Below are 16508 nucleotides of genomic sequence, written 5' to 3' on the forward strand. Positions count from 1 at the left end.
CCAGGTTCCTGTCTCCCCATCCGGTGTGCTTCCTCGGCTTCTGTGTAGTTCTCTTAGCCAGTGAATCCTGATGTTGTAGAAGCTTTGAAAACTCGGGGTCGACAGCCTTACCCCTGAGACACCCAGTCCATTGGAGTTAGGATTCTGTGCTTTCCGAGGAGTTAGGGTGGTCACCCAGATGTGGGGGGGGCTCCACTGGGTGACGTAGGAGGGGTTGAAGATTTAAAGTCCTCGCCGGAGGAAGGTTGCTGTTTCTCCTTGCAACGCAAAGCGCGGGCCCCGTCCAGCAGCATCTGCCTGGCCTGGGTGCTGCTGAATCAGAATCTGTGTTGCAGCATGATCCCCAGTCTGAGCAGCACTGCTACATCCTCTCGATGTCGCCTAGGGTAGCTGTGTCTGTCATTTTAGATAAGCCACGACTTTCTGCAGAGAACATGGATAGCATCCTCTGCATAAGGAGACTGCCACGGGGGGCTGTGCCCTGCAAGGAGGTGAGATTATCCCCATTTTACAGCTGAAGAAACTGAGGCTGGAGAAATGATTAGAATATTCAGATCAAGACCTCCCCAAATCTCCTTCCCTGTTGCATGGATGTGTATATGGGAGATGCTCGTGTGAAATCTCAGCTCTAAATTGTGTTTTCCAGCTGATTTGCTGTGAGGTCTTTCAGAGGCACCCGGGGCCCCTTTGATATCAGTACTGAATGAGTTTGTTCTTCCAAAAGCAAAAATAGTTAGATGGAGGGATTTCAAACTCCTTGGGAAAGAGGCCTTCATTTCTTTGTCTCGTCTTGTCCATAACCTATTTTTAAAGGCACTATAAACAGTGTAATGGGTATATATGAATTATTTTTTTTAATTTTTAAATAGCTTTATCAGGCATGTTTTATAGATCACATAATTCGCTCATTTCAAGTGTACATTTCAATGATGTTTTAGTAAATCTACAAAATCTGGCATCACTGTCACCATAAATCAGTGTTAGAACATTTTCGTCATCCCAATAAAATCCCTCATGCCTGTTTAACTGTGAATCCCGGCCCCTCCCCCACTCCCAGACAGCCACTAATTTGTTTCTTTCCCTGTAGATTCGCCTTTTATGGGCATCCCATATAAATGGAGTGATCTCTTGTGTCTGATTTCTTTCACTGCCCATGATTTTGAGGTTCACCCATGTCGTGGCATGTACTTGCAATGTTATTCCTTTTTATTGCTCAATTGGGTTGCTTTTATGGATGTTTCACATTTAGTCTGCCTATGGCAGGTGAGTTAATTGTGTCTACACCCAGGGGAAGGCAGTCAATATTGGAAGGACTTTAATTGCGGATCCATACTCCAGAGGTACTTCGAATATTCTTACCTAAACCTGCACCAGTTGGTATGCTCTTTAGAATAAGGGACATCAGGGATAAATTCTTCTCTGGTGGAATGAGTGCTGCTCAGCAAACCCTAGAGGCACTGAAGTTCTCTTTGGTCCTGTGCCCCGCCTCTTGCGTACGACTCTGCCGCCTGATTTGAATAGCTTGCCTGAATCTGCCATGAGCGTCCTGCAGCACCTGTCCTGGAGCGGACCCTTCCTGAAAAGTACCTGTCAGGATAGCTAAGGACAAAGAGCTAGGACTTCACCTCATTATTTGGAACTGGGTATCTGGTTTTGTTTGCTTGCTGTTTAGGTGACGTTCCCACTGCCCCTGTTTGCTAATGACGTGCAAGCAACAAAATCCACTGACTGGCTTTCATTACACCAGGAGTGAAGTCGTAGAGGAGGAGGATACAGCTCTCACCTCCTCGGCCCCTCCCCCAACCCCTACTAGTATTTAACAAAAGGTACTAACAACTGGTGAGTAGTCAGATTGGCTTAGACCAGTGTGCAAGCCTTTCAACAATCATTTACTGAGTGCCTTTGTCCTGTGTCCTGGACATCAGGGTGTGGTTCTCCTACCAGCCCTTGAAATCTGGCATGACCAATTTCCAAGGCTCTGTGCAATAAATTGCCAGCAGGAGTGACATGTATCCCTTCTAGTCCAAAGCATTTCACTGCCAGGGCTCAGCTCTCTGGCCCTCTCTTTTCCTGCCGTGGTGAGCCTGGAGCCTGGCGTTGAGAAGCCACGTAAGATGAAGGTGCACCCATCAGCCTGGCCCCTGACTGATGACACCGAGCCAAACTCCCCACTAACCTGTCATGAACATACTTGAGCAAGAAATATGCCTTTGTCACTGTCAGTCACTGGGACCTGGGGGTTGTTTGTTGTTGCAGCAAAGCCCAGCCTATCCTGACTGACTGAAAATATGAGCAAACTCAACCTGGTCGCTAGACTCATGAAATCAGCCATCAAGTGGGGAAGTCAGATATGAGCGAGACCTCCCCCCAACACTGGATAATTACCAACTGTGACAAGCGCATAGTGTTTTCAGAGTGTGCAAGACTTCAAAGCTCAAAGCTCTTTTCACCCGGGAGCTCAAAGACCTTGTCAGGTGTCTGCATGCACCTTGGGCCCGCCCGCCCCCTAGAGTGAGGAAACAGGGGAGCAGGGGTCAGGCTCTGGGCCCTGGACACTCTGCGCCCCTTGAGAAGCCCTGCGACCTGGGTCCTGACACGGGCCCCTGGCTTCTGTGCTTTTTCATGTTGTAACCAGGGAAGTGAAGGATCGAGCTGCCACTTCAGCATTTTAACTACCATGGCAGTTACATGATAGTAATAGTATTTTGCCTTTGCACTTTACAGTTTACAGAATACTTTCATGCATATTAAAATGGCTTCCTATGTATTTTTAAAAACCTCCAGCAGTTTCCTGGCTCATTTACAATGAACCGCAATTCTTTACAGGCGGATGAGGCCTGTTGGATGCAGGCTCACCCACCCCTGCCTCCACCCCCACCTCCTGCAAGCCCCCAACACTCACGCTGCTCCCCCCACACTGTCAGCCTCGCTCTTTCTCACACCAACCCCTGGGCACCTCAAAGCCTCTGTCCACACAGCTCCTTCTGCCTGGAATTCTCTCTCCATATGTTTGTGTCTTCCAAGGGAAGTTTCCTTGCCCCCAAATCAAGTTACTTTTCCACCTCTCATGGCTCTCTATCCGAGAGAGTGTTTATCTCCTATATCACTATTTATAGTTAATAATTTACTTCTTGACTGTCTCCCTTCCCAATCAAACTGTGAGGTTAGAGACCTACCTGTCTTCTAAATCCAAAGCCTGGATATCTCATCAGATTGCCCGCCTTTGAAGGATACATCATCACCATTCTTACTCGTGAAGAAAGAGTAGTGAAGTGGCTTGCCCAGGATCCCAGGGCTAACTCTTAGTACAACAAGAAATATACCCTCAGGAGCTTCTGGCTCCTAAGCCCGTGGCCTTTTCTGCCCACTAAAGCCAAGCCTCCTTGTCCAGTGTCTTGTGCCTTGGACATCTGTTTCATGGAGAACCTTTCAAATAACAGTCACGTTGCCCAGAGCTGATCAACAAATTCGTACTAAAAGGTGACTGGCTGGCGGCCACTTTTCTGTAGCCCTCCCCAGGAGTCCTTGCGTTTTGGCAAAGAGTGATCCCCTTGCCTGCTAGCACCCACTCTCAGTCTGGTCTGAAGGAAGCAGACTCCAAAGAGGAGGCCACTGCACAGAGGGTTTGCTCAAGCAGTGCCCGTGGCCAGGGCAGTGGAATCCAGGGTGGCATTTAGGGCCCACGCTACTCATTCACCGAGGGCCTCAAACTGGCACTCATCGACAAACAAGGTGCCGTCCTGTCACTAACCCTGGTGGTCGATAAGAGGACAACGCTCCTGTCACAGCCTCAAACTCCTGGCCCCTTTCTGGAACACATGATATTTCTTACATAAATCGACTCCTCATCTTAGGAACAGTACATTTTACACTTTAACCTCCTTGGCCAAGAGTGTGAATTGTTCCATGTAAATGAAGGTCACAACAGGTGTAACCCTGATTTGGCCTTTTCTCCACATTTTTTAAAACTATTTTTTATTTTTACAGGAGCTTTAGATTACATGAATGTTACATAGGAAATAAAAGGGATTCCCAGGTACCTCACCTCCTCCCCCTCCCCCACTTCCCCACATTAATAACATCTTTCATTAGTGTGCTCCATTTGCTACAACTGATGAACACACATTGAAGCATTGCCACTAACCATGGTCTAAAGTTTGCATCATGATTTACATTTTGCACTGCACAATTTTATAGGTTTTAACAAAGTGCAGGGAAGTGGACTTTGGCCCAGTGGTTAGGGCGTCCGTCTACCACATGGTAGGTCTGCGGTTCAAACCCCGGCCCTCTTTGACCCGTGTGGAGCTGGCCCATGCGCAGTGCTGATGCGCACAAGGAGTGCCGTGCCACGCAGGGGTGTCCCCCACGTAGGGGAGCCCCACGCGCAAGGAGTGCACCCCGTAAGGAGAGCTGCCCAGCACGAAAGAAAGTGTAGCCTGCCCAGGAATGGTGCTGCACACACGGAGAGCTGACACAAGATGACGCAACAAAAAGAAACACAGATTCCGTGCCGCTGACAACAACAGAAGCGGACAGCAAATGGACACAGAGAACAGACAACTGGGGCAGGGGGGAGGAGAGGAGAGGAAAAAAACAAAAAAAAACACAAAATGCGTAATGGCCTGTATCTATCAAAAATCATGTATATGACCCGAGCCTTGCTCCTTTCTGAGAGTTCCAAAGAGAAAAGGGCAGAGCAGACCGTGACGTCCTTTGGGATGCCAGCTTCCTCTCCTCATGAGGAATAGAGCTGGAAACGGGGATCCGGGTTAGAGAGGGAAAAGCAGAGGTCCCAAGTGGGAAGAGGCTCGTCACAGGTGCCAGAGCTGCCCAAAGCCAGGATTGGGGCCTGGCCTTCCTCTGATCAGTCCAAGGACACTGCTGTCTGTCTTGCAGGGTCACAATTCCAGGCAGGGAGGAGAGCAGAGCTTCGGCCAGGCACCCCATCCCTCCTCCGCTATCAGCCGGTGGGATCTGATTCCTCTCCAGTTGAACTGCGGTACCTGCCAAACAAGGTACCTGCCGAACAGTCTCGGGTTGTCTGCTGCTGGGAGAGGACGCAGATAAGAGAGGAGATTAGGTGACTAATTCTGCTCGCTGCCCTTACACAATGCCAGCAGGTAACTCACTGGAAGCTTAGTGGCTGGGTTTAATCATGAAGGAGACCTGCAGAGGAACTGATGCCAGAGGGTGAGAGATGGAAGGTGAGGTCCAGGTTTACAATGGGCAGATGGGAAAAAAAACTCAGGTGAGATGCGTAAGTATGTCTGTGTGTACCATTGTGACAGATCGTATACACTCCTATGTATGTGAGGTGGGCAGGGGAACCAAAGAACACAAGAAGAGAAAAGGATCTTGGAGATCATCTACTTTTACCCACCTTATTTTACAAATGGGGATACCGAGGCCCAAACAGAAGATAAGACTTGCCCGAGATGCGGTTTCTGTGAGACCGGATGCCTAGTCATAGAAGAAAGAGGGATTTTTCTGGCATTATTCACTTACCACGGTTTTCTTTTTAGGAAGTACTGGGAATTGAACCCAGGACTGCATACATGGAAAGCAGGTGCTCAACCACTGCACTACACCCCCTCCCTAATGGAAGTTGGTTTTCTTGTTTGTTTTTAGGGAGTTCTGTGGGTCGAACCCGGGACCTCATACATGTGAAGCAGGAGCTCAATCACTTGAGCTACACCCACTCCCGTCACCAGTTATTTTTCCTCCCCCCCCCCCGCCTTGCTGTTGTTTGTGCTCACTGTCTGCTCTGTGGGTCCATTCGCTGAATGTTCTTTCTGTGTCGGCCTGACTTTTCTTCTTGTCTTTCTCTTTAGGAGGCACTGGGAACCGATCCCGGGCCCTCCAGTGTGGGAGAGGGGCACCCAATTGCTTGAGCCAGCTCAGCTCCCTGGTCTACTGCGTCTCTCACCATCTCTCCTCTGCATCTCCCTTTGTTTTGTCATCTTGCTGCACCAGCTCTCCGTGGCGTGGGCCACCAGCTCCCAGGGCGCGGGTTAGTTTTTGCCTTCACTAGGAGGCACTGGGAATTGAGCCCAGGGCCTCCCATATGGTAGACGGGAGCCCGATCCCTTGAGCCACATCCGCTTCCCACTTAACAGTTTTAATCTAGAGTTGTGACAACTTTTGTCTCTCCCTGTAGCTCTGTTTGCCCATCAGGCCTAGCGCTGGGCCTAAACCGTGGCTGCTGAGAAATGAAATATTTCTCCACATGGGGATGGGGGTCACAAGTCACCAGCAGGGGATAGGCCGGTAGAATGTACTGATGAGGTAGATAATTGAGCAGGGTGTGCTGCATTTGGGAGTGGTGGGGACTGTGGTTTGCTGGCAAGAGCATGCTAGGTCTCAAGGGAACAGCTGCTACTCAGCAGCAGATAGATGTGGGAAAGGGTTTCAAGAGAAGCCAGGAATCTAACATTTCTAGGCAATATCTACATTTTTCATGTAAGCCACTAGTTTAAAAAGTTTTTTCAATGCTGTGAGTCTATAACTCCCAGCTTGTTACCACTGATCATTTTAATGATGGAAACACTGAGGTCCAGAGAGAAGAATTAGACCTCGGGTGTCAGGTACTGTTTTTTTTCCATTATACCACTGCATATGTGTGTGCACACAAGTGCATGCATGCAGGTAGGTCCAATCAGATAAAGAACCAGCACTCTACATACTGATACTTACAGCCACTCATGGTAGAGAGTGGTCTTAATCCACATAATCTATACAGCAGCAACTGGCTATAAAGATTTCCCTGGGTGTGCTCACTTTTCACCCAATTCCACTTACATCCACTATACCAGGCTTTTTTACATATTTTTTTGTCATTTGTATGCCCAACCCTGGAAAAGAGGGTACTTGGGTAATTTATTATCCCTATTGAACAGAAAAAGATCCTGATGCTCTGAGTGGCACAACTGACCATTCCAAGATCACATGGGAAATGAGAGGTAGACACAGAATTCAAACGCCAGACACCCTGACCAGTGCACTTTCTCCTATGTCACTCTGTGTTCATGTTTTTCCACTTCCTGACATGCAAAGCTTGCTTCTTCTCTTTCCTGTTGTTGGCCCCCTGGGGCATCCTGAGTAGAGGAGCCTGGGGTGCTCCTCAAACCAAGGCAGAAACTTTCCGTGGAAAGATTAGAATGCAGTAGGGCTTGGAAAGAAGTCAAGAGAAATTAGTTAAAATTAATTAAAATTGAAAATTAATCCTAAATGAAGGCAACAGCTGGTATCTGGAAGGATCTAAAACATTGTGGATAATTCAGTTACACCCCATAGAGAGGTGGGAAGGGGGAGCATTGGAGGGTTAAAATTTTTTAATCTCTGAGTGGAATTCTAACTGTGCCATACCTTGTACAAGTGACTTTATCTTTCTGAGCTTCAATTTATGGAACCAGTTAACTAATTATGGAATGTATATCAAATCACCTGCCTTCTAGGATCATTGTGTGTGTTAAATAGGAAAAATGCACGTTCTGCATGAGGCAGGCAATTGGAACTTTAGAAATAGGAATTATTAGGTAAACCTCATGAATGTTCATCTTGACCAGACTTGTGGGCCATACACTGCCACAATGTGTTTTTTACCCTGAAAAATGTAAGAGTATCAAAGGAATACTTGGAAAAAATTGACACTCCCCCCATCTCACTACCTGAGAGTCACTCTGTTTATTTTTTTAATTTTTATTTTTTAAAGATTTATTTTTTATTTATTTCTCTCCCCTTCCTCCTCGCCACCCCGCCAGTTGTCTGCTCTCTGTGTCCATTCACTGTGTGTTCTTCTGTGACTGTTTCTATCCTTATCAGTGGTACGGGAATCTGTGTTTCTTTTTGTTGCATCATCTTGCTGTCAGCTCTCATGTGGGCGGCACCATTCCTGGGCAGGCTGCACTTTCTTTCGTGCTGGGCGGCTCTCCTTACAGGGTGCACTCCTTGTGCGTGGAACTCCCCTACGCGGGGACACCCCTGCGTGGCATTGCCCGCATCAGCAACGTGTGTGGGCCAGCTCCACACGGGTCAAGGAGGCCCGGGGTTTGAACCGCGGACCTCCCATGTGGTAGACAGACGCCCTAACCACTGGGCCAAGTCCACTTCCCAACTCAATTTACTCTTACCTGCTCCCTTCCAGTCCTGACCCCGAAAGACACATTTTACGTAGCTGCACCACATTTTATATGCTTTTTCATCGAAATTGTTTTTATCCCCTCTTCAATGTTGTTATACTTCCCTGAATTCTAAACAAAGTGTCATTTGCAAAGCGTTCTTCATTTTCTGTCATGATGTATTACAATTTTGTCGCCCATCCCCTCCAGCTGGACAAGCTCAAGGCTATTCTAATTTGTTTGGTTTTCAGTATAATTATGGCTTGGCTGTTATCAATAATGTTGCAAGGACTGTCTTTACTGAGCTCATCATAGGCGTAGTATATCCATCGACCATCTATTTACCTGTGCTTGTGTAGTGAATGACTAAATGAATGAACAGAGTAACAGCTGAATGAGCGCCAATGTGTAAATGAATGAATGAAACTAAATGACTGTAGAAACACCTATTCTTTCTACAAATATTTGAGCATCTGCTATGTTCTAGGCACTTTGAGACGCTACGGCTATAAGAATAAGCAAGCACTCAAAGACCCTGCCGTCCTGGAGCTTATAATCCAATATAGTAGGGGAGAGAGTGAACAAATAAATATATAAATAAACAAGGTAATTTCATATAGCGATGCACAGTTTTTAAAAAAATCAACCAGAGAAGAGGGCTAGAGAAAGTGATGGGGTGACAGAGGGTGAATATCTGAAGATAAGGTGGTTTGCAAAGACTTCTTTTTTTTCAATTGCTGAATATATTTTTATTTTTACTTTTTGGGGGAATGCAACAACTTTATTGAAAGAAAACACAATGAAATTTCTTGAAAGCTTAAAACAAGGAAGATTTAGACATCTGCCCCCTTTGCACGGCCAAGTGCAGAGTGGACTCTTTCAGGTGCTGTCGTCAGCCAGGGTCCATCCCCTGTCCAGCTGCTTCTGTGTAGAGCAGTCGCTGATGTTCAGGAGGAATGGCTCCTGGTCGTGGACCTTTTCTGTGGCATTCTCAGTGGTGTCACTGGGCTCTACCTCAAGGGTAGTAGTCTTAGTGGTCAACATGTCCACGTGACTCTCCAGCATCCTTCTAAAATGGAATACCAGGAATGGAGTGTCCTCTCTCTGGGTGTTGTTGTCAGACAGGTTGCATCCATCTTCCGACTGCGTCCCCGTGAAGATCAGTCTTTGCTGGTCAGGAGGAGCGCCTTCCTCGTCTTGTGTCTTTGCCTTGACATTCTCAGTAGTGTCACGGGGTTCTCCCTCAAGTGTAATGGAAATCAAAACCACAATGAGATATCATTGCACACCTAATAGAATGGCCACTGTTTTTAAAAAAAGAGAGAAAACTGCAAATGTTGGAGAAGATGTGGAAATAGGAACACTGGTAGCAGTATAAAATGGTGCAGCCTCTGCGGAATAGAGTTTGACGGTTTCCCAGGAAGCTAAACAGAACGAACATATGATCCAGTCATCCCGCTACTGCTTCTACATCCAGGGGGACTGAAAGCAGGGACATGAACAGACATTTGCGCACCACTGTTCAAAGCAGCACGATGCACAATTTCCCCAAAGAATCCACCCGAGTGTCCATAAACTGATGAGTGGATAACCAAGTGTGGTATATACATAACGCGAACTATTACACAGGTGTGAGAAGGAATGATGCCTGCAGCAACGTGGATGAATATCGAGGATCTTGTTGTGTGAAATAAGCTAGACCAAAAAAGACAAATGTTGAATGGTCTGACCTTTATGAACGAATTATAATAAACAAACCCAGAGTTATCATCTAGAATGTAAGTTACTAGGAGAGACTATGTAGGTAGAGAATGGGGAGCTGGTGCTTAATTTGTGCAAAATTCCAAGTTAGGTTGCTTGTAAATGTTTGAAATGAATAGAAGTGATGGTAGCACTTTATGAATGTAATTAACAGCAATGAAGTAAATGTGAGATTATGAGAATTTTGGATTCAGTATATTACCTGAAGGAAAGGTAGAGGATAAAACATGGGACTATATAACCTAGAGAATCCTCTTGTGGGTGATAACTACAGTTATTAGTGTAAATATAGGATTATTTCAGAAAGTATAACTAAAGAAGGAAACTCCTAGCGGGAAAGGAACCCATTATACAGAGAACCAAGGGAGCAGGATTTATGATGGAGACCAAAATAAGCGTGATGGTCACCAAAGCTGGAAGGAACTTGGTGTGTTAGAAGGCAAGGAGGCCCCAGGTGGCCTCAGCATGGTGAGAGTCATTTCTGGTAAAGGCTCAGAGGAGCCAGGAGCCAGGAGCCAGGTTTTGCTGGTCTCAAAGTGCCAAGAGAAGGCATTGGAGAGGGCAGGGCAGAGGGGAGGCATGCACAAATTAAATTAATGAGTTGATGAGTGAATGAACGAGTCCTTAAGTGAAGCCCAGAGCAAGAACACATAAATGACTATATACGTGCTGAACGCTGCGACACACCCACCAGATCCCCCTTCACGGGTTAAGGGACTTATGCCCCCAGCTGCTGGCAGTGCTGCCGGCAGAGAGCCTTAGCCCTCAAGCCTGCTTTGGTATTGCCTAGACTGAAGCAAGCCACCTCCCCACCATCACAGCCCCATCCCAGGGTGGCTCGCATTCAAAGACGGATTGACTGGCATTTAAGGACCTGGCCCTCCCACCTCGCTCCTTGGAGAGCTCTGGAGGTCATCCCATCTTCAGACCTCCCCAGGGTCGGCTGAGTTCTCCATGGAGCCTCCATTTCAGCTCCCTCGGTCCAATCCTGCCTCCTTCTTCTCCCTTCCAGAGGTGGGAATGGCAGGACCCTCCCCAATAAACCTCCTTTCTGAATGAAATGAATGAACACATATGTGCATGCATAAAATGCATGAATGGATGGCATGAAAGAAAGCGCAAAATGGATGGATGAATGGAATGAATGAACAAAGTGAACGAGTAATGAAGTGAATGAATGACCTGTCTTGTGTGGGACACACCTCTCTTCCAATCCACACCCTACAGGTTGGCACTGCGTCGGCCAGAAGCCCCCACCGGAAACACCATGTTTCCTACAGTTCCTCAGATCCAGGATTCCACCCTCCCGTGTCGTTGGCACCTGACTGTAGGATCTGGAGATGGCCAGGCCTGCTGTGGTTGGCCGAGGTGGCCAGAGGCCCTGGTGCCCACCTGAGTCCCACTCCTCAGCCCACCAGCCAGTCCAGCCCCCACCCCCAAGCCTCTGCCAATACCAACACCGCGCGGCGGGAGTACAACAGAGGTGTCTGGTGGGAGTCTTTTTTTAAAAAACAAATTTTTGTTTAACCTCCTCTGTGACCCAGAGAATAAATACATTCCTGAAATATACTCAATTTCTGTTTATTTAAAGAATGTTTGCTTATTTGGTGCCTGCTTGAGTGGAACTGCTGTTCTTATTCACTTCTCTGTAAGTGATCACTTGACAGGATTTGCCTGGCATCTTTAATTATTGAAGGAGTTTCCCCCCCCCCCTTTCCTTTGTTCTTTTTTGTTTTTCTATTTTTGGGAGGGAGGCAAGGGCGGGCAGCATACATAAGGATGTGCCTCATATCTGTGTCGGTCATGAAAGTCCCTACCCTGCCTTGTCCCATATGGGAGCCACGTACCACATGTGACTATTGAGCGGTTGAAATGTGGCTTGTCCCAATTGAGGTGTGTTATAAGCATGCCAGACTTCCAAGACTTAGTACCAAAAAAAAGTAAAATATCACATTCATAAATGTATCGATGACATGTTGAAATAAAAATAGAAATTTTATGTTAAGTTAAAATATATGATTTAAATTAACTTCATCTGTTTTGTTTTGTTTTTTAACATGACTACTAAAAAATTTTTGAATTACACATGGGGCCCGCACTCTCTTTCTACTGGACAGCACTGCTCAGCATCTCTGGACTGGCTGCCGGTCCATGGGTCATCATGGCTTCCTCCACCAGCTTCAGGGTTCAAAGTCACAGGTCATCATGCCTTCCATCCTAACATCTGATGCAGGCAGCGCTGTCTGAAAGGAAGAGAAAGAATCAGTTGCCAATGAGACCCTTTTTCCCTTTGCCATCATCCTCTCCCTTTTTAATCTGCGGGCATGCCTCATCGCCCAAGCCAAGCAGCACATTTCCAATGCCCCGTTTTGCATGCGCAGTGGTTATAAATTAAGCTCTCATTATTTTTGTCTTGTACTCCAGCAGCCACCCAGCTCAGGCCCACCTTTGAAAGGTGTCTGGAGAGGTGGGTGGGAAGCTGAAGGCGTGTGTTGGTGTCTGTAGGATGACAGACATCTGGGCTGCTGGAAATTTTTTGCAACTCTGATTTCTTCTCTTTCCAGCTCCCATCCAGCTGTTCGGCAGTGGGTACTGGCTGTCTCTGCTTACTTGAGGGTGTGTGATAGATGCTATGTTTATACAACAGAAAAGCGTGAGATCGAAAGTTGTCCAGGGCGTGTTCTTGGAGACTGCAGTGGCTCACCAGCTTGGACGAGCTGTTGCTTTTGCATGAGTGGACAGATATTAATCACTGGGGAGAACACGGCAAAAGGGCTCCCACTGAAACTTGTCTGCTACCAGCCTCTGAAGGTCTGTCTATCAATATTAAGATTTGCCCTGGCTTTTCACGTGATTCAAATCCGATTTGCAGACAGCATCTTTCTCTGTCGCCCTTACACAGAAGGTGGTTCACAGATCAGCAGCATCTGCATCTCCTAGGAACTTGTAGGAAATTCAGAATCTTGGAATTCCAGCCCCCACGACCCTACTGAATCCAAATCTGTGTATTCACCAGATCCCCAGGAGATATGCGAGCACGTTAAAGTCTGAAAAGCGCTTCCTTTAAGGTTTACCCAGGCTATCTGTGATAATTCTCCTCTGGATACACTGGATCTCCTTCCCAGGCCTACCCGACATCCCAAAGCTGGAAGAAACCGATGTGGGTAGGACAGCAGTGAGATGCCCAAGAGACCCCCATTGTGAGAGAGCCACAGTTCAATCCATTATTATCTGACCAAAGACCCAGGGCCATGAGCACTTGCTCATGAGTCTCTAAAACTTCCCGCGAGAAGATCGGGTCCTCGGAGACAAAAACTGCACCCGTTTCATGTGCCTCTTTGCCCCTACTCCTGGCCCAAGGCCTGGCACATGAGAAGAATTCAGTAGACAGTATGGAAACGAATCGATGGCCTAAGTCTCGGTCATCCATCTTTGACGGTACATCCTCCCCTAGTGGTTCGTGGCGAGCAAAGGAGACACACCCGGAAGCGGCGGCCCAGCCCCGCACCGCAAGTTGTTTCTGCGCATGTGCAGTGAATTCCCGGCGCGTGCGTAAAGGCGGCACTTCAGGCTGCAAGCCCTAGGGATAAAGCAAGGATCCGCTCCTGGAGCTGTTGGAAGGGAGTCCTAACCGGGGGACTTCGCGCAGGGTCCGTTATAACAACCGGGAACAACGAGCCTGGCCGGGGCTCTTGGCGATTCACAGAGTTCTTCACGGGTGTTACCTCCTCGGTTCCTGTAACAGTCCTGGGAGCTGCCATTACTGTTACTCTTTTATAGACGAGGATGAATGGAGGCTCAGAAACGTTCAGTGCCCTTCTGAAGAACGTCCAGCTCATAAAAGGATGGAGCCCATTCTGGAAATCTTTTCCCTGACTTCAGCGTCTTCTACCACCCTTTACTCTTTGAAAGGAGGAGGAGGGGGAGGAAGAGAGAGGAGAGAATGCACCCTCGTGTGTTTGGGGCCTGCGCCTGGGTGTGTGCCCGTGTGTGTCTACCTGCGGGTGTGTGTATGTGTGCCCAAGAGTACACTCGAGGATGGGAGGGTCGGGGAAATGTACCGGCAGAGCTCTTGGGTGTCCCTCGAAGTCAAACTTCTTTCCAGGTCATCAGAGTTTACACTTGAGTAATAGCACGCGCGTAATTAACCGAACAAATATAATGAATCTATCTGCAGTGACATGATAGTTGGTGCTGAATCCTATTAAAGCACATTTAATTAAAATTGCATTAAACCTGCAAGCTTTTGAACACGCCCTGCCCGTCTTCAAAGACTGCTCCTCCATTAAAGTCTTCCACAGTATTAACTATGAGTCAGTCTGTGACCTTTGGGCATGACCTGGTGAAGCGAAGTGGCTCTTTTAAATGCCTGCACCAGTATATCACAGGTGCTAATGGATTTAAATCAGGGAGAGTAATTCCATTCATTCGGCTTCTTGGTTCAGAAACAACTGTCACACTGAGCCTAATTGCTGGAGATGGCTGAAGGCAGCGGGAGGTTGGAGCCTCCAGAAGCTGGTTGGTGGCCAGTCAATGACTTGGGCTGCTGTGCAGTGGGGATATGAGGATGACTCAAGTCTACAGGCAACCACATGGTCCTTGTTTACCATTAGCTTCTCTCTTCTCAGTCGGCCAAGTTGCTCCAGACCTGGGAGAGGTGAGGTGCACGGGCAGCTGTCTCGCTTTCCCTGCTGGGCACAAACGCCGTTTCCCCCATGGGAGTGCCTTTCTCCTCACTCTTTGCTTGCTCATTCCACCCACTCTCTAAATACTGACTGCCTGAATGGATAAATAAGTACATGAGAGAAATGGCCAAGAGTCTCAAGAGAGGAAATCCAGCACCTCTATGCTTAGGAAGTGTAGACCCGCTGGCAAAGGGTTTCCAGCCTTATAATGATCCTATTTGGCTCCTGACCATCCACTCTCCTCCACAGGCATTTTTCCAAATTTGGGATCTGAGGCTCAGAAAGGGAATAGCCTGACATTACTGAGAGCAAAGTCAGGATTCGATCCCCCAAATTTCTTGCCATGATTTCATGCTGCCTCTGGGTAAGCACATGATTTCGTCGGCAGCTGATTCATCAAGAGGTGGCAGGACTAGCATTCTGCCCAGGCAGAGAGAGAGAGAAACTGCCTTAGAGCCGCTCACTGCAGGGAAAGGAAGAGGAGGTGACCTGTTGACTTGCCCTGACTACAAAATGACAGGGAAGCTATTCCTGTCACAGGTACATGCTGAGCAGTGGCAACCCGTCCATAGAAGGGTTCCACGGTTGGTTGGATGCTTTGCTCTCTCTGTCTTGAAATTCTTCATTTCAAACAAAGGACTCGAGTTTTCATTTTGTACTGGGCCCTGCAAATTATGTAGCCAGTCCTGGTGCTGAGGACAGGTCTTTGGGTGTAACTACTATCCAGCTTCCATCCAGGGTGCCCCCAGACTTGACTCCACTCTTTCCTGATTCGCCAAATGCCTTACCAGCAAGCTTTTTTTTTTCCCTTGGGGAAGGACATCCTTACTTTTGTCTTCCCTGGCAAAGCTGTTTTCCTCTGGTAAAGCACCCAGCACATAGTAGATATTCAATAAATGAGAGGAGGCAAGGGGATTCTAGTAGCCATATCAGCCTCATGGTACACCTATGGAACCATTGCAGATTGCTATATAGCAGCTGTCTAAATTATCAGTTTTTTTTAGCTCCGACCACAAATGCATGACCAGAAAAGCATTTCCCAAACTTGAATGCCCTGCAGAACATTCTCCAGCTAACAGAAAGTGTTCTGTGGTCACATTGATTTGGGAAATGCTGCTCACTCTGTCCTCACTAGCAGGCACAGAGCATATTAGTATTTTTAAGGCTCTGAGAAGTCCCACAACAAAGTCACCTTTTTTCTTTGCTGAATACAGCCTTCCTCAAACTTATGTAACTAAGGAGCTTTTTTCCCCAATGCACTTATTCAGATCCCAGGGAACACTGATGAGGCAGTTGCCTGGCCCTAAAATAGTGGAGATGAAGTGGGGACAGAGAGATAACTGCAAGGAGAGGAGGATTCTTGTTGCAAAGTGGGATCTCCATGGACTTAAATCTGTACGAGTAACTCCTAACCAGGATAGTTGTTTCTTTTGCTTTATTTCTGTCTTTTACCTTGGTTATAGTCAAAGACACAGTGAGCCAGTGATTCACTTACAAGACTGTTTTAGCCATGCTGGGTTATCCCAGCAACAGGGGATTTAACTCTGTCCACAGGGTTAGTAGACCACAGAGTAGGAAGGGAGGGATTTCAACAGGGCTGAGGAATTAACAAAAGCTCCTAAACAAATGCTTTTGCTTTCACATTGAGTCACGCAAAGTCATCAAACTACTGGGTGTGTGAATCAGGCTTGCAGTTAGACATGCAGAAATCAGCTGCAAAGGGCACCCTGATTCTGCAGAACTTCCATTAGAATGACTAGTACTAGAATGGCTGATGTGAAGCACGGACAGAAAAATGGAAAGAAGCCCACCTTCACAGAAACTCTAGGCACAGCTTTGGCTAGGAATGGCCGTGGCCGGCAATCCCAAGTCATCTCTCTTCCTGGAGAAATGAAATCTTGGAGCTTTCAGAGAGAAAAAGGCTTTCTAGATGGGCCAGCTAAAG

Source organism: Dasypus novemcinctus, chromosome 2 (assembly GCF_030445035.2).
Source record: "Dasypus novemcinctus isolate mDasNov1 chromosome 2, mDasNov1.1.hap2, whole genome shotgun sequence".
Lineage (NCBI taxonomy): Eukaryota > Metazoa > Chordata > Mammalia > Cingulata > Dasypodidae > Dasypus > Dasypus novemcinctus.